Source organism: Rattus norvegicus, chromosome 6 (assembly GCF_036323735.1).
Source record: "Rattus norvegicus strain BN/NHsdMcwi chromosome 6, GRCr8, whole genome shotgun sequence".
NCBI classification, from domain to species: domain Eukaryota; kingdom Metazoa; phylum Chordata; class Mammalia; order Rodentia; family Muridae; genus Rattus; species Rattus norvegicus.
This window is the reverse complement of record NC_086024.1, coordinates 124,019,826-124,025,825: the sequence shown is the minus strand read 5'-3', so window position 1 is coordinate 124,025,825 and position 6,000 is coordinate 124,019,826. Positions and strand designations below refer to the sequence as shown.

At 42.1% G+C, this 6,000-nt stretch overlaps 1 protein-coding gene across 1 annotated transcript in view; it reads right to left on the bottom strand.

The window, feature by feature from the left end:
• Positions 1-471: 471 nt before the first annotated feature.
• The window catches only part of Ttc8 (tetratricopeptide repeat domain 8), a 97,698-nt gene continuing 92,169 nt past the window's right edge, over positions 472-6,000 (bottom strand). Inside the window, exons 18-19 of the transcript XR_010052075.1 lie at positions 2,848-2,918; positions 472-933 (exon numbers count right to left, since the gene is read on the bottom strand). The gene's annotated coding sequence lies outside the window, so the exon portion shown is untranslated. The remainder of the gene's footprint in view (positions 934-2,847; positions 2,919-6,000) is intronic.

Below are 6,000 nucleotides of genomic sequence, written 5' to 3'. Positions count from 1 at the left end.
ATCACAGGGTGGCACTGTATTATAGGGTAGGCCTAGATGGAATAAAGAACAAAAAAGAGGCTATGGTCTTAGACAATAAATGGGGAAAGAGGAGCACTGGGCATTCATCTCTCTGTATTTTTTACTGAAAACACATGTTACCAGACGCTGGATGCTTCCATTGTTATGATTTCCCCACTAAGATAGACTGTACCCCCTAAAATTGGAAGCCAAACTAAATTCCTTCATCTTACTTTTGTGAGATATTTTCTCATATCAATGAGGAAAGTGTCTCATACAACAATACCTACCACCGTCAGAAATCATATTGCGTTCTTGCTTGTTTGTTACCCGTCTCTTACTTCCCACCTACCCTTCTTGTGGAAGCTTCTGGACGAGAGTTGTTGCACTCGTCTTCTTCATTTCTTCTTCACTAGCACCAAGAATGTGGCCTTGCTCTAAGTCAACATGAATACCTCATGAACAAACGAATGCTTCTTGATGCAGTCAGCAAACGCTCTCTGCCAGTTTACAATCTGCTTCATGAGTTGGGTTTGGGCTGGGCTAGGAAGAATCCCAGCACCGGTAAATAGAAAAAGACTAGAACTGAAAAAAGGACCAGTGGTCCAAGAGTAGACCAACATGGGGAGCAAAAGGGGCCTGGGGATGGTAAGGTACCCTGAGATATCAGCCATCCTTGGAAATATGTGGGCACTTTACCCGGCAGCTTCCCAGTGTCTAAGTTACAGTGCTTGGATATACTTCTAAAATACATTCCCTGAGCACTACACTTCGATCTCGAATACAGCCAAAATCATCTCTGAACCGAAATTCAAAATGCACAGCTCGACAGACGTGGGGAATGACACGATGTGCTGCTCCAGTTAAGCATGTTCCCGAGATTTCATGGCATTCCACTCCAAGTATCCCACATTCACGGTTTGAGACCCAGCCCTGTGAAGAGCATCGACATAGGTAAGGGTCGGCGTTGACGCACATACCTCGTTCCCAGTCTTGCTCGCTTCTGGCACGCTGCAACAAATCCAATTTCCCTTAACCACTTGGAAAAGTGGCAAATTATGGGGAACAAATGTCCTTTCCAACAGAAGGAAGGGCACCTACCTAATGAATCAGCATTGGCCAGATGGCGAGCTGGAGAAGCCAAGTCGGAGCCTGCTTGTCCTGATGGGTAGTCAGCACCCCAGAATATCTTCCCCCCTCACTAATCCTACCGGGCTGGACCATGTGGCTTCCTACACAAATGTAGGTCATTTAAAATGCTACTCCTTATTGCCAAGACACTGGAAAACCTATTGTGACAAGGAAAAAAATGTTTCGAGGCTAATTCTTCTCAATTAAAACAGAAAGTCCGGATTTTGAACGGCTACAATCTGCCATTTTATACTCTAGGTCCTAATTATCCATCAGTGATGCCCAAGTCACCACCAAGTTTGTAGGATTGGATATTGGGAAGGATTGGCTCCTGTTTTTAAAGGCAGGAGTTGGGGGTTGGGGATTTAGCTCAGTGGTAGGGCGCTTGCCTAGGAAGCGCAAGGCCCTGGGTTCGGTCCCCAGCTCCGAAAAAAAGAACAAAAAAAAAATAATAAAATAAATAAAGGCAGGAGTTACACGATTCACATTCGTAGGTATTTAAAAGCCTTGTATTCACTTCTATAAAGACTCAGAATGTTATTATCTATGCCAAGACTGGTTGAGACATTTGTCCCTTAATTTGGCTAAGAAAGAAAAATATCTATTCTGCTGATTGAATTTACCATTTTTCAAAAGTACCTCTGTTTAATTCATGGAATTTAATCAAGATCACACTGAGATTTATTGCTTCTCGTTAATGTTTCCTTTGAAGAGGAGTGGAAAGAACCCAGGGTTGAGAGGGAAGAATGATTCTTTCCAAAGTTCTGTGAGACTTAATTTGGACTTCATTAGACCTCATTAGTTCCCTAGTACTGGATTTATGACACTATGACAGAGAGTGGGATGGTATTTATCTTGGTTTAATCTATGAAAAAGAGATTTTTCTCTGCAGGTGAATGATATGAAAAAAAGATTCTTAGGAGAAGAGTCTGTACATGTGATGTAATAAATATTCATTATTAGTCAATTTCTTTTACACACAAGTACTCTGCTAAGTTCACATTTTTAATACTTTCATGAGCATGACGGAGTCTCCCCCTTGATAGCATTGTTCTAGTTTGTGTACTCTTATTGTTGCTTATGTATTTGTTCTCTAACCATTTCCAGAAAGAACCTAAGTCATCCTAAGGCAAAGGAATTGTTTTCATAGGTAAAGCTGAGTGGTTTTTCTGATTACCAAATCATGCAAAATGTTGAAGCAGATTTTGACTAAATTTAGAAGTTATTTTGAGGGGAGTCTGTCTAAAAATGTGCGATAAATGAGAAATTCATTCTGAAGAGTCCTGAAGAGTATTGCGAAAAGATAAGTGTGGCAACTTTACTAGAAATCCAAAAATAACAGCGACTTCAAAAATATAAACATTTATTTCTTACTAACCTAAGAGAAGCCCCCCCCCCCCCCGCTATGCAGTTCAAAGCTGACTAGGTTCTCTTTCCAGTAAGCTTATCTTTTTCTTCCATATTTTGGATACTTCCTGGTTCGAGGCAACCACCACATGCAAGAATAGAACCCATGCTATCCTCTAGCCTATACGTAGAAGAGAGGGAGAGTCGTCCTTCCCCAGTGTGTGGGTCACTTAAGCAACTCTCAGAAATCCTGGACAAAAATTTCGACATGTCCTTGGCCCAAACTCATGAAGTCATGCTGTCCCTCAATAGTGTTTCTGTTAATAAGGGAAAAGAAGAAAATCGTTAAGAGATGGAACCAACTAGTACCTGTTAGGGATAGGCAGCCACTCACCAGCACAGCTGAATCTGGAGTACAATTACCAGTGGGCAATTAGGAACTAAAGAAATAAAAGAATGTATACAGTTACTGTGGTTGAATAGCATTGACAATGAGCTTCATGATGGCTAGGGCAGGTAAGAATTATTGTTACAAAAGACTCGAATCCATCAGTTCCTCAGCTGGGGCACAGCTCAGCCCACAATGAAAGACTTTGATGTTTCTCACCCATGTCCTACATGATAGTTATGTGCTCTGAATTTTAAAACTTGCTTTCATCATTGGCTATTCTGTGCCCTTGTTCTGACATACTCACCCATGCATGTCCAATTTCCATCTCAGAATACAGAATCGCCAAGGGTATTGGAGACAAAAGAAGGCATAATTAAATGTTCTTGATAAAGCTTGTTTTTCAGGGGTGATGAAAGGTGGGTTTGTGGGAATCAGGAGAGGGGATGAGTCAGAAATGTCGCGGTGGTGTCATCCATGTTGCCTTTGTGTAAGAGGCTTGTCAATGCCATGCCTGGCTAAGTCCTGGGAGCCACAAGATGACATGCATCGGTGGCACAGTGACCATTAGGAAGATCAAGGCGCTTTCACTGGCTCCATTAGTCTCTTTCAGGTTGAGTTGGGAAAGACAAACCTTAAACAGATGTCATACTTTGGATTGATCATAAAATTCTCAAAGATAGGGTCAAAGCCCGCGTTTTCCTGTAGATGAAACCCCAAAGTATCCTCCTAAAACAAGGACTCAGAGGAAGCATGCTACAGTTTGACTGTGAAATGCCCCTATAAGCTCACAGGGTGGAGGCTCTACTTTGTCACATTGGAAACTTCAGAGGTGTGTCCAGTTGGAAGAAGTAGAAGATACACTGCTGCTGTATCTTTGAGGGAACCCTGTCACCAGCCTCTTCCATGCTTTCTGCTTCCTGTCTACCTTGAGGTGAATTCCACAATACTATTCCCATGTTCTAACTCACACTGGGGTCAAGGCATGGAGCCATCAACCATTGACTAAAAGCTCAGAAACCATGAGCTAAAACAACCCCCTCCTCCTTTGTTTAGTTTCTCAGATATTTTATTACAAAAAGTCTGACTAAGACAATGTGACACAACACACTGATGACATCAAGTTAACCTATTTCCAAACAGGTAGGACAGTTAAACTAGAGCTGGGAAGCCAGGGCAATATTTTGGCTGAGATTCTCCTCTTTGGATGTGGGTAATGTCTTCCCATTTCATGTTCTTTTTCTATATTCTTTTGGCTGCCTAGACCTGTGTCATATTATCCCTGTCTGTCTGTCTGTCTCTCTCTCTTTCCCCCTTCCCTTCATCTGTGTGTATGTATTATATGAATGTCTATGCATATGTATGTGTGTGTGTATGGGGGGGGTGTGCTCACCCACACACATGTACAAATGGAAGCCTTCCTCCATTGCTCTCTCCATCTCATCTTTTGAGGCAGAATCTCTGGCCAAGCCTGAAGCCTGCCATCTCAACTATTCTGGCTGGCCACCAAAGTGCAAGGATCAGCCTCTCTCTGCCCCCTCTCCCTGCACTGTGGTTACAGATTCATGCATCCAATCCCCAGCTTTCGTGTGAATGATGAGTCCCGTGTGCTCATTGAACATTCTTTCATGCCTGTTGTGTCATGGTATTCTTTAAGAATGTTACCACAATCAATCATCATGGTGTGTGTTGCTTGTTTAAGAAGCTGCTGTCTCCTAGGTGACCTTTCACTCTGTGGTCCTTCTTCAAGTGCTTCTCTCCACTCTTAATTCTAAGAAGTCAATACAGGTTGCCATGGAGGCCCCACACAGACATTTCCAAGTGTAGGTCTTCAAACGACCGTTTGTACACTCCAAGAACACAGGTTAAGACTCTGGTACTTACCATTTACTGGGAGGCTGGTGCTTTCCTATAGTTTATAACTAAATCCATGTAATACATGTTGGGAAATTGTTACTCCTGTTTCACAGATAGGAAAATGGAGCCCTGCAAAGAGTATTCATTTCTTGGATTTGCCATAGCCCAGTAACTACAAACAGAATTGCCACATACCTATAAACACCCTGCTTTTAATAAAGAAGCCAGAATTGAGCAATGGAAGAGGGAAAGCATCCTCAACAAAAGGTGCTGGTCTGACTTGATATCGACATGTAGAAGAATGCAAATAGATCCTTATTTATCACCCTACTCAAGTCCAAGGGGATCAAAGACCTCAACATAAAACCAGGTAGGCTAAAGTGTTGGAGTAGCTTTAAACACAGCTTCCTAAACAGAAACATCAATAGCCCAATCTCTAAGATCAACAATCAATAAATGGGACCTCATGAAACTGAAAAGCTTCTGTGAGGCCAAAGATACTGTCAATGGGACAAAAAGGTGGCCTACAGAATGGGGAAAGATTTTCACCAACTCCACATCTGGTAGAGGGCTATGACCAAGAGGCTCTTAAAGACAAGTTCAATATCCTTAGTCATCAGAGAAATGCAAATCAAAATGAACCTGAGATTCCACTGTAAATCTGTCAGAATACCTAAGATGAAAAACGCTAGTGACAGTTCATGCTGGTGACCATGGAGAGCAAGGCGACACTCCTCCGTTGCTGGTGGGAGTAAAAACTTGTACAGCCACTTTGGAAATCAATAAGGCTATTTCTCAGAACATTGGGAATTGATCTACCTCAAGACCCAGCTATACCACTCCTGGGCAATTACCTAAAAGATGTTCCAACCTATCACAAAGACATTTGCTCAACTATGTTCATAGCAGCTTTATTGTTAATAGTGAGAAACTGGAAACAACCTAGATGTCCCTCAATTGAAGAACAGATAAAGAAAATGTACGTTCACACAATGGATTATCACCCAGCTGTTAAAAACAATGAAGCCATGACATTTGCATGCAAGCGAATGGAACTTGAAAAAAAAAAACCACACACACTCCAAGTGAGGTAAGGAGACCTAGAAATACAAACATTGGCATGTAGTCACTTTTAAATGGACATTTACCGTAAAGGGCAATCATGCTATACTCCAGACCCAGAGAGGCTGAGAAACAAGGAGGGCTCACAGAGAGATGCATGGATCTCCCTGAACTAGAAGTAGAATAGATATTGCATGTAGACTGTAGATTAGGGA